This window comes from Hypanus sabinus, chromosome X1 (genome assembly GCF_030144855.1).
Source record: "Hypanus sabinus isolate sHypSab1 chromosome X1, sHypSab1.hap1, whole genome shotgun sequence".
NCBI classification, from domain to species: Eukaryota; Metazoa; Chordata; class Chondrichthyes; order Myliobatiformes; family Dasyatidae; genus Hypanus; species Hypanus sabinus.
In genome coordinates, this window is record NC_082738.1 from 35,174,672 (window position 1) to 35,193,106 (window position 18,435).

The 18,435-nt window shown below is 43.6% G+C and overlaps 1 protein-coding gene across 5 annotated transcripts in view; it reads left to right on the forward strand.

Annotated features, from left to right (window-relative positions):
* The first annotated feature begins 4,226 nt into the window (after window positions 1-4,226).
* avil (advillin) overlaps window positions 4,227-18,435 on the forward strand; it is a 99,795-nt gene continuing 85,586 nt past the window's right edge. For 3 of the 5 annotated variants that reach the window (XM_059956359.1, XM_059956358.1, XM_059956361.1), the window contains exons 1-2: window positions 4,508-4,666; window positions 6,720-6,817. The gene's annotated coding sequence lies outside the window, so the exon portion shown is untranslated. Of the gene's footprint in view, window positions 4,361-4,507; window positions 4,667-6,719; window positions 6,818-18,435 lie in introns of those variants that run through there. The other 2 variants (XM_059956360.1, XM_059956362.1) reach the window with 1 other exon arrangement.

Below are 18,435 nucleotides of genomic sequence, written 5' to 3' on the forward strand. Positions count from 1 at the left end.
CCGGTATATAAGGTGTTGTTCCTCCAACCTGAGTTTGGATTCATTTTGACAGTAGAAGAGGCCATGGATAGACATATCAGAATGGGAATGGGACGTGGAATTAAAATGTGTGGCCACTGGGAGATCCTGCTTTCTCTGGCAGACCAAGCGTAGGTGTTCAGCGTAGCTCTTGATGCAGCCTCTTGCCCAAAGAGTCAGTTGATAGGATTGTTTGAGATTTCTTAGTACCTCCTTTGAACTTTTCATACACTTCTGTAATGACAAAAAGTTCCATTTCTATAATGAAGCAGCTACCAAGGGATTATAGATATACACGAAGATTTGATTTCACAATAGCAACAAAAAGACTCATTAACCAAATAGTTTTCCTTTCATCTTGCACAGTACTATGACAGCATTACCTGGTGTAATTATATCAGTGGGCTTTGGTTGGAGATGACATTCTCCTTTGTACTCAACAATCAGGTACATTACTCAGCACTCTGATAAAAAATTCAAAAGTGATTCCTGGGAAACTCCTGAAAGGTGACTAGTTATGAGCCTATACAGGTTCAGTTTGTAGAAAAAAGGAATCTATTTGATCTCATTTATCCCAAGAGTGTATTTTATTACTGATGATGCCACTAATCACATGGGGCTGGAGGTCTCTCTTCCAATTCCTACATTAGCTTCTCTGGACACATTATCACTGGGGCCAACAGCATTTCTGTCATATCCATGATCTTGCTTGTCACCCTATAATAGACATTCCCTTTGCTCCTTCCACTATCTGCAAATTAAAAGATGCTGTTTTCTCTTTTCCAGTTCTGATGAAAGGCCAGAAATGTTAACTCTGCTTCTTTTTCAACAGATGTTGTTTGCAGAGCAACTCTAGTATTTTCTGTTTTTATTTCAGATTTCCAGCATCTGCAGGATCTTATGTTTATGTTCGCTGATACCTACTCTGGGTTTGGGAGGGGGTTGAACATCCTATATTCCTGCTCACGCAGAGCCATGACTCATACCCCATTTTTTCTAAGGCGCATGTAGGTTTGAACGTTGGCTGTAGACAAGATAGGCAGCCGTTGCAAGATCTCCAATTGTTCAATATCTGAGCAAATCTCATTATTGCTGCTCAGATTGGAAGAATAATCTTTTCCGACAAAGCAGCAAGAATGATTGTACCTGTGGAAGGGCAGCAATGGACAAGTCAATGTTTTCACAGATGACAAAATTAAAAAAGCTCAAACATAACAGGGGATTGGGTGGAAGCACCATTTAATATCTTTACTTGCAAAATTAAGTCGTGAAGGTGTTTTTCTGACCCAACAACTCTCCCTCACCTAGCACAACCACATCCCACACATCTAAACACTTAGAATGACTGTAAGGTAACTATTGTTTCCAAGAGCTGAACAGTTGGTGTTATTATTGTTGCTCAGATTGCCAAGGCTCCTTTTATATCTAGAGAAAGTCACTGTTTTCTGAGATCAAATTATTATCCTGTCAAGTACAGGAAAGTGAACCTCACTTGAATAAATGACTGTGGCTCTTTTACAAACATATAGTGCTAGCTCCCCAGCACTTCACCATTCCTTCAGGCACTCTATACAATCCGACTGTATTCGAAAAACTCTGTCTGGGGAGACACTACAGTGCACTACTAAAGGACTGGCACTCTATCAGTTAGGTAATACTGAGGAAGAGCAACCCTTTGAAGGGGCAGTGATGAGGAAATGTTACACTGATGGAGACATAACAGTGAGGGAATGACTCACAGAGAGACAGCGCTGTTACAATGCACCCGGTACTGCCAGTCTTTTAGATGGGGAAAAGTATTTTTCTCAAAGCAAATGTAACAAGTTATATAATTGAATCTACTTTTACATCAGTTGAGTGTACCATGTAGAGATATTCCTATTACCTCAGATATGCACAGCAGGCAGCGCTCTATAAAGTGCTGAGCATAGACAGGTCAGTTAAATTCCTTTGATAAGCTATGAAGATGTTCTTCATGGACAAAATAACAGAAGTTGATAAGTAATCAAAATAAAAGTACCAAGTTGTTTGGGTCCCTAAGACAGTTTGATGCTGTTTACTACTTTATTCTGGCAACCCCTGTGACGACACCACTGCCAAGCTGTATTGCCGTTTGCCCTTCCCTTGGGCAACATCAGTGACATGGAGGGGGGAGCCTGCTGCGTGGGCAATAGCCGGTTCTTCAAATCCTCTCACCCAGGCTTGTGCCCCTGTGGTAAACTATGTATACCTGTCTGGACCTGCCCCCCTGCTGACTGCTCCTGTGGTTCCTCCCACAGACCCCTGTATAAAGGTGATTGGGGCACTGCTCCTCCCCCAGTCTCCGAGATGTTGTGCTCCCTTTTTGCTGCTAATAAAAGCCTACCGTTCACTTCCTGTCTCCAAGAGGATCAGCCCTGGAGAGGACGCAGTCCACCAGAGGCACAAACCCCCTGGGATTGACAGCTACCTACTATGTAAACCAGGGCAGGACCTACACAGTAAATGGTAGAGTGCTGGAGAGTACTGGAAAACAGAGAGAACCGGGGGTATAAGTTGTGCCAGAGGGCTTGTTTCTGTCCTGTATAGTTTTATGACTCTATAAGAGAAGAACTATGGTGAATTGGTAGGAGTGAGAAAGAAACACAGAGGGCATAGGTTCCCTGAAACTGGAAATTTCAATATTCGCAGCATTGGGTTGTTGGCTGCCCAAGCGGAATAGGAGGTGTTGTTCTTTTAGTCTGCATGTTAACAGAGAAAGCACCTTTCACCCCACAGCACCTTTCACCTTCACTATGTCCACCAAATCCAATCCAAAATGATTTTACCCCCAGTCACCCCTACTCTTCTGCACTCCCCCCCCCCCCACTTTCTGCTTTCCATCGCTCCCGATCCACTCATTTCCGCCAACCACCCCTGCTCGACCCTGGTATATTCCACCGCAACACTTGTCCCTCCTTCATCACTGTTGAGGCACCTAGACAAGGTGATACAGAGATTCAAGTGCATTTCCTGTAACCTGGTGTTTGCGACGTAGCTCCCTCTACAATGGCAAGGGCGAGTGTAGACTTGGCAACTGTTCTGCAGAGCATCTGCACCCTGTCCACAGCGGCTATCTTGAGCTTCTGATTACATTTCATTTCAACTCCCCATCTCGTTCCCACACTGACCTATCCATCTTCAGCTTTCTCCTCTGCCATGGAGAATCCAGACACAACCAAGAAGAACCCAAAAAATTCAATGTTGCCAATTTTCCAGTTTCACTCCCAGTTTTCCTTTCCTACTTCTGGCCTGCTAAGGTTCTCTCTCCCTTTGTTCACCTTTTCCCTTCTCCCTATTACCTAGATACCTCTCCCCCCAACCCCCCCCCCCCCCCGGCTCTACCTGTCCACCACCCCTGCACCCATCCACCTGGGTTTCCTCTCCATGGCCTACCTCTTCCCCATCGAGCTCCATCCCTCCCTTACCTGGTTCCACATGACCTTCCAGCCTCTGTCTCTACCTCCTCACTCTTCCCTTTTGATGCATCCTTATCTGTTTCCACCCATCACCCACCAGCCTCTGTTTCAAACCTCCCATCTGGCCATCTTCCCCCACCCCACTTCACTCAATTCCACCTATTGCCTGCCAGCCCCTGTCTCATCACCCCTCCCACTCACGTATCAGATTGCAGGCTGCCCAAGTGAAATAGGAGTTGTTCTTTTAGTCTGCGCTCTCTCCTTTTGTTCAGTTTATCCAAGCCTCCCCTCCCCCTCCTTCCCAAGACTCATCACTCTCCCCCACCTGGGTCCATGTGCCCATCACCCTCTTACCTATCACCAGGGTTTCTTCTGTCTTCGACCCCACCTGCTTTTTTGTTTCATCCTACCTCCTAACAGCCTCTGTATCAACATTCATCCCTCCTCTCCCTCCCCCCACCCCCACAAACCTGGCTCCATCTGCCCATCATCACCCTACTGGTGGCCTATCACCCTCCCTCAATCTTCTCGAAACGTCCACCATCTCTTTGTCTCCACAGATACTGCGGAGTTCTGTGTTTTTTTTTAAACGATTGAACTTTGTGTCTCTCTCCAAAGAGAATTGCACTTTCGAAATGAGTCGCATGTGACAAGTAAACAAACCTCGAGTGAACCATGTGTGTTGGAAGCCTATTCATAAAAAGTGGCAAAGTAGCTTATCTTCCCCTTTAAGATACCAGCTTTCCCAATTGTCCAATCAAAAGTTTTAAAGCAGTTTCAAGACATCCCAAGGGCCAATTTGCCTCTTTAAAAATGTCAACAAGTAAAAACATTCTGACAATTTCTGTGCCCATCAGAGTGGAGTTGTATATGCCTGTTCTCTGAGGGGAGAGACAAGCTTTGAGGTTGGTAGGTCTGGGGCAAGAATAGAGCCCTAGTCGTGTAGGAAGTTGTTTACTAGAAACTCGGGCGCCTTGAAACGGTTTCGGTGTCGTTAGTCCGTTTTGTGTTTGTTTTCCTTCTCTGGTCCTGTTGTTGGGTTTGGGGAGGGCTCTGGCGAGATAAGTGTGTAAATTGTGATTCCAGATATTTGGGATCTGATTGTGACGGAGTATGGGGGGTGGGGGACTGTTCGGGTTATTTATTGAATGGAGAGAGAGTCAATGTGAGGTGGCAACAGCTGTATCTCTCATCTCTGCAGCGGCATGCAGGTAACGAACTTTATATGTAGTATATCTCCTTTATTTCTTTAAAAAACTTAACGTATCCACCTGTTTTTTTTTAATCGTTTGAATGTAGTAGAGAGTGAAGGTTTTTTTGCAGTAAAAGAGAATCTGAGATGGGGGTCTGCTAATAGCTGTACAACATCCGCACTCATCCGAGAGATTTTCGGCTCCTTTAACTGTTCTTTTCATTTCCTTTATTAATGGTGAAGATTTCCAAGTTCTTCCAAGTCTGCTCTCTGCCTCGCAAACGTTTCCCATCAACTGGTGGTCGGGATGAAAATCGTTTCCACATGAGTGTCATTTCTGAATTACAGGATACTGAATAACTGTCGTTGTTTTATGAAAATGTTCCCTTCACATTTGAACGTTTACTGGGGTGTTCAATTACCTTCTCGCTGTTTCCTCTGCTCTTGCAATCCCGAAAGTCTTTTTTTTTCAAATTTCTTTCTTGCTTTTGGTCAGATTTCCCTTTTTTGTTTTTATTGAAACGTGCTTTGGCAGTGCATGCACGAATGTTTTGATTTTATTTTAAACATAAACTGGTCTCTCTGTGGCGCTGTAAGAAATGCAGTGTAGATCAAGCTTTGAGGCTCCTTTCAGGGGAGATGGAGGATTATTAGCTAAAGGCTGGAACATTCAATTATTACCACGTCAGATAATTGAAATCGATATAGAGGAAAGTGCGAAAAGCTTTTTTTTATGACTATCACCTTTGTATCTGGGAATGAAGTGCCTTTTTTGTTCAAATTAAAAAATATTATTACAGCGGGGATTGGTTGAGACTAACAGGATTTCTCAGGGTTACTCCATAGAAAACCCTGAAGGCAAAGAACATTTTGGCTTCAAAAAAAAACCGATCATGTTGCTCTTTCCATTCTTAGTATTAAATACATTTAGAGGGAACCAGTCGTGACCAATCGCTTGTTGGCAAGATGAAGATTTTAGCACCTGTAAACTGGGGTCAACGAGTAGTTGCCGTGTGGAAATTAGATTATTACTCAGAGTTTTAGTGTTGGAGATGCTGCAATTAAACTTCAGGTAAAACAAACTGCTGAGGTGTGTTGGATAGTGCAGGATACTCAGACAATTAATGATCCGATGCAGTGAATGAAATAGCATGGTCAGCTTTTTGAACAACTGGGGGTAGGATTTCCCATGGAGCTGAATTCCTCTGCTGTTAAGGATTATGATGGAAATATGTTTGGAATGAAGTGCTTTTAGAAACAGAAACAAGATGATTGCTATATGAATGAGATTTTTAAAAATTGTGAGATTAAACCCCTCAATCTAATACAACCCTTCTTTCTGCATATCTGACTAAAAGGTTTGCTGTCCCACTTGTCCCTTCCATTGGGATCACTCATTCTATCCTGTGCCTCATTGTGGGTAATGTTCTGGGAGGTAGTTTGTTATAACGTACAATTGAACCTACACAATAGGAAGTTACTTTCCTCCAAGCCAGCAGAGCTTGCAGTGCTGTTCAGGACTTAACACAACTTTAAAGGTTAGTGTTATTTGTCTTCTGTACAATGAAATCTACAGTCGTTTGTGTCAATGATCAACACAATGCTGGAGGCATCCCACAAGTGTCCACACGCTTCTGGCACTAACATAAGCATGCCCACAACTTACTAACTCCAACCCGTTCATGTTTGGAATGTGGGAGGAAACCTACATGGTCACTGGGAAAATGTACAAAACTCTTTAAAGACTGGCAGGGATTAAACCTCGCTCACTGGCACTGTAAACTGTGGTCTTTAGCAAACACCATTTTAGCTTCTCTGCAAGAGCTGCATTTTCAGACATGTGTACTAAGCAGGCTTGAAGGAAATAAACTCCCTAAAGGAAGGAACTTTGCCTCCATCGTCTTTGTATGTTAAGATCTAATAGTGTCATTGTAGATATTTGGTGATTATGGATGAGCAATTTGTGAGGGTTTAAATCATTTTAAACCAATAATGTCCAACAGTAATCATCCTTGGAGTTCTAAAACCAGACCACAGCTTGAGCTCATGTGTGCATTAATACTCTTTTGTAGGTGTTCATGGCTTCTTCTCCGGCAACTGCTGAAGGCTGTGACCTAGCTTGGGATGGACAACAAAATGGAAAGAAGTCTGAAGCGCACACAAACAACTGGTGGGTACTGAATATGGGGTATCTGGCGAGCACAGATCATGTATATTTTGAATTACAGCTTTCTTTGTGTTTAATTTTATTTTGATCAAATATTTGTGTCACCAGGACAATCCAATAATTTACGGGAAGTGCTTGCTGACAGTCGACATTTAGTTTGGATTTGTGAAGGGCCATACCTGGTTGAATTTCTCAAAAAAGGTGACTAAAGTAGTGGTCTAGGAAATATCTATGAATGCTATCTGTATGGGCTTCCTAAAGGCATTTCATAAAATCTTTCAGACTTTTAACTAAAGTGAATACTTTTAGAAGTATTTACAAAATATTAGCCTGGATAGAAAAGTAGCTAAATGGCAAGAGTTACTTTATTGATCCCAAAGGAAATTACAGTGTCACAATAGCATTACAAGTGCACAGATATACATACAGTATATTGGTAGAGAAGTAAGAAAGAATAAAAAAGTTACCTTAAAAATGTACAAGATTTTTAAGTTCACACTGATAAGATGGTAGTGCAAGAATTACTGTAATATTATACAGTAATGGGTGCACATTCACACCGTCCAGATAAGAAATGATGGCAGTATTGCACAGGGTGTTCTTGATAGCAGGGTGTGATAAACAGAGTATAAACAGAGCTCTGGTAAACACAGGTTAATAACAGTCTAACAGGAGGGGGGGGGGTTATCACTTCCCTGGCTATAGGTTGACTCATTATAGAGCCTAATGGCTGAGGGTAAGAATGGCCTCATAACGCTCTTTGGAGCAGTGCAGTTGTCTTAGTCTACTACTAAAAGTGCTCCTCTGTTCAGCCAAGGTGGCAAGCAGAGGGTGAGAAACATTGTCCAGAATTACCAAGATTTTCTGTCTGGTCTTTTGTTCTACCACGACCTCGCGTGTGTCTAGTTTGACTCCTTTCACAGAGCCAGCCTTTCTAATCAGTTTATTGAGCCTGTTGGCATCACCCACATTGATGCCATTGTCCCAGCACATCACAACAGAGAAGATTGTACTGGCAACAACAGACTGGTAGAACATGTGAAGGAGAGGCCTGAACACTCCAAAGGACCTCAGTCTCCTCAGGAAGTAGAGGCGACTCTGGCCCTTCTTGTACACAGCCTCTGTGTTGGTGCTCCACTCAAGTCTGTTGTCCAGGTGCCCCCCAGGTACTTGTAGGTCCTCATCACATCCACGTCCTCACCATCAATAGTAGCAGGGAGCAGTGCAGGCTTAGTTTTCCTAAAGTCGATCACCATCTCCTTTGTCTTACTGATGTTGAGTTACAGATGATTCAACTTGCACCATGTGACAAAATCCTCCACCAGGGTCCTGCAATCATCCTCCTGCCCTCCCTTTATACACTCAACTATCGCTGAGTCATCAGAGAATCTCTGCAGATGACATGACCTGGTGTTGTATCTGACTATTTTCTAAATGGAGAGAAAATTCAAAAATCTGAGATGCAAAGAGACTTGGGAATCCTTGTACAAGATTCCCTAGTTTAATTTGCAGGTTGAGTCTGTGGTGAGGAAGGCAAATGTGATGTTAGAGTTCATTTCAAGAAGCCTAGAATATAAAAGCAAGGATGTAATGTTGAGGCGTTGTAAAGCACTAATTCTGCTCATATCTTGTGGTCTTATGGCATTTTGATATTAGACTCCTCATGGACATGCTGAGGTATCTGGGTGTTGAGTAGGGTCATTTCTGCCCTTTCAATGGAGAGAAACTGTTCTGAAGGAGGTAGATAAGTTTTGTCAATTTGTATAGGCTAACTAAAAAAATGTATTTAATTGTTTCTAGTGTACTTGCACATTTTAATAGGTCAAAGATATTAATTGTTTTGACAACTGGTAAGCCAAGGGGAACAGTAGTGTAGTCTCTGGTGTAACACTTTACAGTGCCAGTTGTCTGTAAGGAATTTTTTTTGCATGTTCACATGACCGCATGGGTTTCTTCCAGGAGTTCCAGTTTCATTCACATTTCAAAAACGTAAATTGTAGGCGTGCTATTTCGGCATCGGAAGCATGGCGACGCTCACAGTCTGCCCCGACACATCCTCAGACTGTGGTCACTGACACAAGTGATGCATTTCACAGAAGGCTTTGATGTACATGTGACAAATAAAGCTAATCTTAATCTTAAAGAGGGTATGAGTTGGTTAACTGTAGAAAACATTTGTGAAAGTGAGCCTTTCTATATTTGAAGGAAGACCCTGAACTGGAAGTGCAGGATGCTGCCAATCAGAAGCCACCTTTAGGAAGCTCTAAGATGTACTTGTATTTAAGGCAGAGGTTGATAGATTCTTTATTAGTCAGGGCATGAAGGGTTATGGGGAGAAGGCAGGAATCGGGGCTGAAAGGGAAAATGGTGAAATGGCAGAGCAGACTTGATTGGCTGAATGGCCCAATTCTCCTATATCTTATGGTCTCGTATAGAAGGTAGACTGCTAATACAATCCCCTTGTTACTCCATCCCTGGAGTAGTGTGACCAGATCTGCAGACAAAGCCTTGGAGGGAGCAGGGTGCAAGTTTGCCAAACTGACATGGAGTCTCATAGGTTAAATTATGAGGAGAGACTTCACTATCTCGGGTTGTGTTACCTGGAATTTGGAAAATTAGAATGATGCTTTCAAGATATTTTGGAGAACCAACTGGAAAATGGAGAGAAACATATTCTGCTGGTTGGGGTATCATGGATTAGAGGAGGGGGACAGGGAGCGGCATGGTCCCAAATGACAGCCAGGCTATTCAGGATTAAGTTAGGGAAATGTAATGTATTATAGCAATTGGAAATGCTTTTTCACAAGCATGAAGTGATGCATCGTCAGTTTTTAATTTTAAATAGAAAATAGAAACCCTACAGCACAATGCAGGCCCTTCGACCCACAAAGTTGTGCCAAACATGTCCCTACCTTAGAAATTACTAGGCTTACCTATAGCCCTCCATTTTTCTAAGCTCCATGTACCTATCCAAAAGTCTCTTTAAAGACACTATCGTATCTGCCTCCACCACCATTGTCAGTAGCCCATTCCACGCACTCACCACTTTATTTAAAAAAAAAACAACTTTCCCCTGACATCTCCTCTGTACCTACTCCCCAGCACCTTAAACTTGTGTCCTCTCGTGTTAGCCATTTCAGTGCTGGGAAAAAGCCTCTGACTATCCACACGATCAATGCCTCTCATCATCTTATACACCTCTATCAGTTACCTCTCATCCTCTGCTCCAAGGAGAAAAGGCTGAGTTCACTCAACCTATTCTCATAAGGCATGCTCCCCAATCCAGGCAACATCCTTGTAAATCTCCTCTGCACCCTTTCAATGGTTTCCACATCCTTCCTGTAGCGAGGTGACCAGAACTGAGCACAGTACTCCAAGTGGGGTCTGACCAGGGTCCTATATAGCTGCAACATTACCTCTCGGCTCCTAAATTCAATTCCATGATTGATGAAGGCCAATGCACTGTATGCTTGCTTAACCACAGAGTCAACCTGCGCAGCAGCTTTGAGTGTCCTATGGACTTGGACCCCAAGATCCCTCTGATCCTCCAAACTGCCAAGAGTCTTACCATTAATGCTATATTCTGCCATCATATTTGACCTACCAAAATGAACCACCTCACACTTATCTGGGTTGAACTCCATCTGCCACTTCTCAGCCCAGTTTTGCATCCTATCAATGTCCCGCTGTAACATCTGACAACTCTCCACACTATCCACAACACCTCCAACCTTTGTGCCATCAGCAAACTCTCTAAACCATACGTCCACTTCCTCATCCAGGTCATTTATAAAAATCACGAAGAGTAAGGGTCCCAGAACAGATCCCCGAGGCACACCACTGGTGACTGACCTCCATGCAGAATATGACCCATCTACAACCACTCTTTGCCTTCTGTGGCAAGCCAGTTCTGGATCCACACAGCAATGTCCCCTTGGATCCCATGCCTCCTTACTTTCTCAATAAGCCTTGCATAGGGTACTTTGTAAAATGCCTTGCCGAAATCCATATACACTACATCTACTGCTCTTCCTTCATCAATGAGTTTAGTCACATCCTCAAAAATTTCAATCAGGCTTGTAAGGCACAACCTGCCCTTGACAAAGCCATGCTGACTATTCCTAATCATATTATATCTCTCCAAATGTTCGTAAATCCTTCCTCTCAGGATCTTCTCCATCAACTTACCAACCACTGAGGTAAGACTTACTGGTCTATAATTTCCTGGGCTATCTCTACTCCCTTTCTTGAATAAGGGAACAACATCCACAATCCTCGGAAACCTCTCACGTCCCCATTGATGGTGCAAAGATCATAGCCAGAGGCTCAGCAATCTCCTCCCTCACCTCCCACAGTAGCCTGGGGTATATCTCATCCGGTCCTGGTGACTTGTGCAACTTGATGCTTTCCAAAAGTTCCAGCACATCCTCTTAATATCTACATGCTCAAGCTTTTCAGTCTGCTGCAAGTCATCACTACAATCACCAAGATCCTTTTCCATAGTGAATACTGAAGTAAAGTATTCATTAAGTACCTCTGCTATCTCCTCTGGTTCCATACACACTTTCCCATTGTCACACTTGATAGCTCCTGTTCTTTCACATCTTATCCTCTTGCTCTTCACATACTTGTAGAATGCCTTGGGGTTTTCCTTAATCCTGCCCGCCAAGGCCTTCTCATGGCCCCTTCTGGCTCTCCTAATTTCCTTCTTGAGCTCCTTCCTATTAGCCTTATAATCTTCTAGATCTCTAATGTTATCTAGCTCTCTGAACCTTTTGTAAGCTTTTCTTTTCTTCTTGACTAGATTTATTACAGGCTTCCTACATGGTTTCTGTACCCTACAATAACCTCCCTGTCTCATTGGAACATACCTATGCAGAACTCCACACAAATATACACTGAATATTTGCCAGATTTCTTCCATAATTTTCCTTGAGAACATCTGTTTCCAATTTAAGCTTCCAATTTCCTGACTGATAGTCTGATAATTCCCCTTACTCCAATTAAACACTTATCTAACTTGTCTGTTCCTGTCTCTCTCCAATGCTATTGTAAAGGAGCTAGAATTATAATCACTATCTCCAAAATGCTCTCCCACTGAGAGATCTGACACCTGACCAGGTTCATTTCCCAATACCAGATCAAGTACAGCCTCTCCTCTTGTAGGCTTATCTACATATTGTGTCAAGAAACCTTCCTGAACACACCTAACAAACTCCACCCCATCTAAACCTCTCACTGTAGGGAGATGCCAATTGATGTTTAGGAAATTAAAATCTCCCATCACGACAATTCTGTTATTATTACACCTTTCCAGGATCTGTTTCCCTATCTGCTCCTCGATATCCCTGTTACTATTGGGTGGTCTATATAATAATAATTTAAAAAAAAACACCCAGTAAAGTTATTGACCCCTTCCTATTCCTAACCTCCACCCACAGAGACTCCGTAGACAATCCGTCCATGACTTCCTCCTTTTCTGCAGCTGTGACACTATCTCTGATCAACAGTGTCACGCCCCCACCTCTTCTGCCTCCCTCCCTGTCCTTTCTGAAACATCTAAAGCCTGGCACTTGAAGTGACCATTCTTGTCCCTAAGCCATCCAAGTCTCTGTAATGGCCACCACATCATATCTCCAAGTACTGATCCATGCTCTAAGCTCATCCGTTTTGTTCACAATACTCCTTGCGTTAAAATAGACACATCTCAAACCGTCCATCTGAGTGCGTCCCTTCTCTATCACCTGCCTATCCTCCCTCTCACACTGTCTACAGGCTTTCTCTATTTGTGATTCAACCTCCTCTTCCCCAATCTCTTCAGTTCGATTCCCACCCCCCCAAAAATTCTAGTTTAAGCTCTCCCCAGCAGCCTTAGCAAACCTCCCCGCCAGGATATTGGTCCCCTTGGGATTCGAGTGCAACCCGTCCTTTTTGTACAGGTCACGCCTGCCCCAAAAGAGGTCCCAATGATCCAGAAATCTGAATCCCTGCCCCCTGCTCCAATCCCTCAGCCACACATTTATCCTCCACCTCACTCTATTCCAATTCCCGAGATTACTATCTTTGTGGTCCTGCTTTTCAACTTCCTTCCTAACTCCCTGCAGTCTGCTTTCAGGACCTCTTCCCTTTTCCTACCTATGTCATTGATACCAATATGTACCATGACCTGTGGCTGTTCTCCCTCCCACTGCAGGATATCTTGGATGCGATCTGAAACATCCTGGACCCTGGCACCTGGGAGGCAAAGTACCATCTGAGTTTCTTTCCTGAGTCCACAGAATCGCCTGTCTGACACCTAACTATAGAGTCACCTATCACTACTGCCTTCCTCTTCCTTTCCCTACCCTTCTGAGCCACAGGGCCAGACTCTGTGCCACAGACACGGCCACTGTTGCTTCCCCCAGGTAGGCTGTTCCTCCCCCACCCCCAACAGTACTCAAACAGGAGTACTTATTGTCGAGGCGTACAGCCACTGGGGTACTCTCTAGTACCTGCCTCTTCCCCTTCCCCCTCCTGACTGTGACCCACTTGTCTGTCTCCCATGACCCCGGTGTGAACACCTGCCTATAACTCCTTTCTATCACCTCCTCGCTCTCCCTGACCAGGCAAAGGTCATCGAGCTGCATCTCCAGTTTCCTAACTCGGTCCCTCAGGAGCTGCAGCTCGACGCACCTGGTGCAGATATGACTGTCCGGGAGGCTGGGAGACTCCAGGACCTTCCACATCTGACATCGAGCATAGAAAACCGGCCTCACACGTGTACTACTTCCTTTCCACAATGAACACAGGCAAACCTACCTCGCCTTGTCCCGTTGAGCCGAAGCCCTATCATTCTGCTGCCTCTCACTCTGAACGCTGTCCACTGGATGGTGGTCTTTTTAAACCTTTCACACTCTATTTCACGCGCCTGCGCAGTCTTGCCTCTCTTTTACCCTGAGAAGTGTTACGAACCCCGTAACTGGGTCACTTACCAGCAAAGATAGAGAGGTCCGTTGAAGTGTGATGGTACTATTTTTAACAGTATTTATTAGTAAAAATACACAAAAATAATATCAGTGCAAACATACAGATAATATACGTCGTCAATACTAAATCTAAAAGTGCGGGTATAATAATAATCAATAAGAAATAGCTCTATCGTTGTCTAGGGGATAATGTATTGTCCGATGGAAATATAAAAGTCACTCAGTTCATTCAGGCTGCAGTCTTTGGTTGAAGTCAAGAGAGAGATTTTAGAAACTTACCAGCTTTTCCTTTTTATGATGTCGATCCTTCGAAATTTCGTTGGTGTAGCGGATCCTTTAGCTAAGCCGTTCTTCTGTGGTAAGGCCCCAATCCCAGGCAACGGGAAAGGACACACACGAGCCCTCCACCGGCTGTTGCTATTAAACGCTGTCACGGGATTTCTAGCGTTTCTCCTGGTGCGTCTGAAGGGGTTGTTCCCCAGACCCTGTTTTATCCTTACTCACGGGGTCTCAGGTGTCAATCAGGTTGGGATGATGCAATCCCTCAACCAGCCCACTCTGGTCATCCCCTGAGGGCGTCAATGAATAGTACAGTACTCAATACACAATTCCATCTCCAAGAGACAATAGCCGTTATCAATGGTTCCGCCTTGATGAGGCCAGGACACATTCCAAGCCTTGTGTATTCTGGACGTCGCTGTCTCATTTCCTGGGTCCCAGACCCGAATTAATAGTGATCTTGCGATTCTCGAAAAGGAGGGGGCTACTTTGTATCCTTCGGCCCCTCAGAGTAGTGGCACATTCGTAACAGAAGTAAAACTACCTTTGCTCTGGAAATCAGCTGTTCACTTGCAGCCGCCTTGCTCCAAATCATGGGTAATAAGAAACACCAAGTATACTGCAGATGCTGTGGTCAAATGTAAAGCAAAAATAATTGAATGAAATTAGGGAACAGATCTGTTTTGATCTCGATGAATGATGGAATGCATCATGGTGTAGCTAAATGGTCCCTCTGTTCCTAAACTTACTAGTGTACAAGGGAATGTAACTTTGGGGCAACAGCAAGAAAATGCCAGTGGAGTCTCATCCTATTTGTTGCTTTGCTGAATCCTTCCAATAGACACTGTAAAACTTTAATCTGGTCATTCTACAGATAAATGGCCTCCCAAGCCCTCTAAATCTGGTCACTATGTAGACTTCTGATGTCCAGCTGCCTGTTCTGTGGGCATCAGTAAAGACTTGTTGATGTGCTTTATCTTTGCAAGACTCATCCAGAGGCTCACTTTCTGTCAAACTAGTTCACAGATGGCTCCAGCTAGTGAGTTTTGGTGAACCATTTGTCTTCTGGAGGTGACTTAGCTATGTTCAGTCCTGATTAGTGGATAGTGATGGGAAACACCAGACTGATCTGTCACAATCTGGTATTTGTTAATAGTTGGGAAAAACTCAAACTAATTTCCACTCCTAATTTGGTGAACTGGTGTACTAAGGGCTAATACTACTGCAACTTTGAGCTTCAATGATGTCAATACCTTTGGCATCTTAGATTAAAAATAAAATGAATCCAGTACTAAGGTAAAATGCTAGAAATGCACGGCAGATCAGTTCATGTTCAGATGTAGACTTTGCGAGCGCTAGATTTGAGCCTGGACATTGAAAATGTCAGGTTTTTGAGCTGTGATAAATTAATGTCTGATAATTATTTCTCAATAGAAAAAGTAATGGACATTCTTGCTGCTGTTTTGTTTTGACCCTACCTCAGTTCATCGGTCACTGAAAACCTTGTGTGCACGTTGTTTCCTTCAGATTTGATTTACTTTTTGTGGCTGGTCTCCCCTCCTTGTCCCTTTATTCATTTCAAAACTCGGCTGGCTGTATTCTAACTTGCACCGATCACTCACCCCTGTGATCTGCATTAGCTGTCGGTGCTCATGCATCAACTTTGCAAATTCTCATTTGTGTGTAGATCCTTCATGGCCATGCCTCTCCCTGTTTACATATCTCCTGTTGCATGAGCTGTCAGCCTTCATAATTTGTGGGATGGCAAGGGTGAACGCATGCAGGTCTTAAGAACTGATTGGTAAGGGGGGGGGGTCGCACAGTGAAGTTGCTTTTGGTTGCAGCACTTGATTCATTTACAATCTCTGCTGATGTAGCCGTTGACATTTAGAGCATATGCATATAGTTTGGTCCTACAGGTAGTGGAGTCTGGTTTCAATTATGCTTACCCTTTAGTTTTAAGTATACATTTCTGGAGGTGTAGTGTGATATTTCATTTCAAAACGTACATCGGTGTGTCCAATCTGAAGTTCCTTTTGGTGGTAGTTCAGGGTCAATTAGTCAATCAACCCTTCAGACTTCAAAGAAGGACCTCTTCAAATATTGTAAAGTGTTAGCCTACAGAAATGGAGAGAAGCCTGGTGTTCATGGGGTTGAGAGAGTTCTGGGGTTTGATGGTGAGATGCTGTTTGTTTATCAGAATGGATACATGGTTTCCACTTTAAATCTCTTGGCTTTTGTAGTTGCTTTTATTTATTTTTGTTTTATTCTAATAAATCAGAATTTATTTTTTCCCTCCGTATTGACCAGAATCTTTTACTGGTTTCATTTCCACTTTAATCAATTCCCAGCCCTTGTCCAATTTTCTTTCTCCTCTATTAAAGGTGCTAATTCGCATTGAAAATCAGGCACTGACTGTGCTCTCTGGTCATCGTCCAAGAACCAGTACTTCAGGCCAGAGCCTATCAGAAAGGCTATTCCAGGACACAAGTCAGCGGAGTTGGCAGCTACTCAATGGCAAATATTCCCTGATGTGCCCTTTGAGAATTATTTAAATATAAGCGCTGGTTTACTGTTACTATGCATTCCCCTGCCTAGCCCATGTATATGGAGAGTGGCCCTGGCTACACATAATTCTTTTAGATCTATTATTCTATGTCTCTAGAATCACATCCAGCCTCAACTCTTTAGATTTTTGAACTCTATGTAACAGAGGATATGACTGGCAAGATGTTTTCACTCTAGATTAATCTCAAAGGAGGGAAGTAGTTTCATGATAAGAGGCCAGGCCAAGGAATGTACACATTTCTTTCTGCGGAGAACAGTGAACCTCTGGAATTGTTTTGCAGAGTTGTGCAGTCCAGCTCATTAGAAATATTTAAAGTGGAAGTAGGGGGCAGGAATTAAGGGCTATGAGGATTTGGCAGAGCAAAGGAAATGAGGCTTGAGTTAGATAAATATACACACACAATGCTGGAGGAGCTCAGCAGGCCTGGAAGCATCTATGGTAAAGAGTAAACAGTCGACGTTTTGGCCGAGACTGTTCAGCAGGATTTTCTTTTGTTCGGGATGAGATGCCATCTCATCCTCTCAATTTCTACCTCGTGTACATTTACTCCACTGCCACCTTTTTAAGAAACATCTAATAAAACTTTCCTTGTGTGATCAAACTTGTCCCTATGCTTCATGTCAAGTTGGTCTGATGGTTTTTTACTGTTTTAGAGATGATATGCAAATGCCAGTTGTTGCCATTAAAGCTCAAACTTCAAGACCATTAACAGGTAGATGGGTCTTAACAGCTGATGCACATGGGACCATCTCAAGTTTTTTTTTGCCTTATAAGACAGAAATTTAAAATTAATCAATGTTACGTTGCTCTTGGAGGCAGTTTCAGGTCTTTTTTTAATAGTGCGCTGAGATGTAAACATGAGGTAACTTAGAAAATTAACCCCATCTAAACATCAGCTTTCTCATCATAAACCTTCCAGGCACTTTAATGTAAAAGTGTGTGTGTACTGAGGTGGCTAGTGACATCGCCCATTGCATTCACTATCTATCTCAACTGGACCTCAATGCTTTCTGAGATGAGGGAGGTGAGGGTCTGGGTTCACACTTTTGCGCGCACACAGAGGCTTTGCACAGCCACGCGGTGGAGGAGGGTCCCCTGCACGCTCCACAAGATAATAGTGGGTGACTCAGTGATTGAATCAGCACTTAGAGAGAAAATAAAGTGAACTCTTGGGGGCAGACTGTGCAGCCTGGCTAGAATTTGTTGCATCTACTCAATGCAGCCTTGTAGTTATTGTGGTCACCATCCTTAGCAGCGAGCATCTTTGTATGGGGTTGTGTGTATGTGTGTGTTTTTGAAGTGTTAATAATAGGGTAGCTCTCTGCTTGATGATACTGGGTGGTCTTTAAGTTCCATAATTTCTAAATGGGACTACAGCTTGATGCCTGCTCGGTGCCGAGTTGGCAGCTCACTGCTGAGGCAGGGGACACATCCGTTATCAGTCAGCTCGGTGAAGTAAGTGGTAGAGGGGGAACTTCTGCAACTGAGTTTGGATGGGATCCACCCATGCTATTATGTTCCTTCTGTCTGGAAACGTCGAGGAGGCTTGACCCAAACACGGAGATGATTACTACAAAAATAAGCCACAAGGGTCACAGAACAAGACAGAACAGGTACTTGACAAGGTAACTGAAGGCTAGAAGCAACTGGTTGAGGATGGATGGTTTGCTGAGTGAACAACGGACTGTGGATGAGAGCTGGGTTTAAACAGGCTGCAGGTGATGAGTTGGAAATGAGTGGCAGGTGACTTCTTACTTGGGCAGAGACTGGGAGGAGCTGGTTATTGCACAGTTGAGAAGGTGATGGCT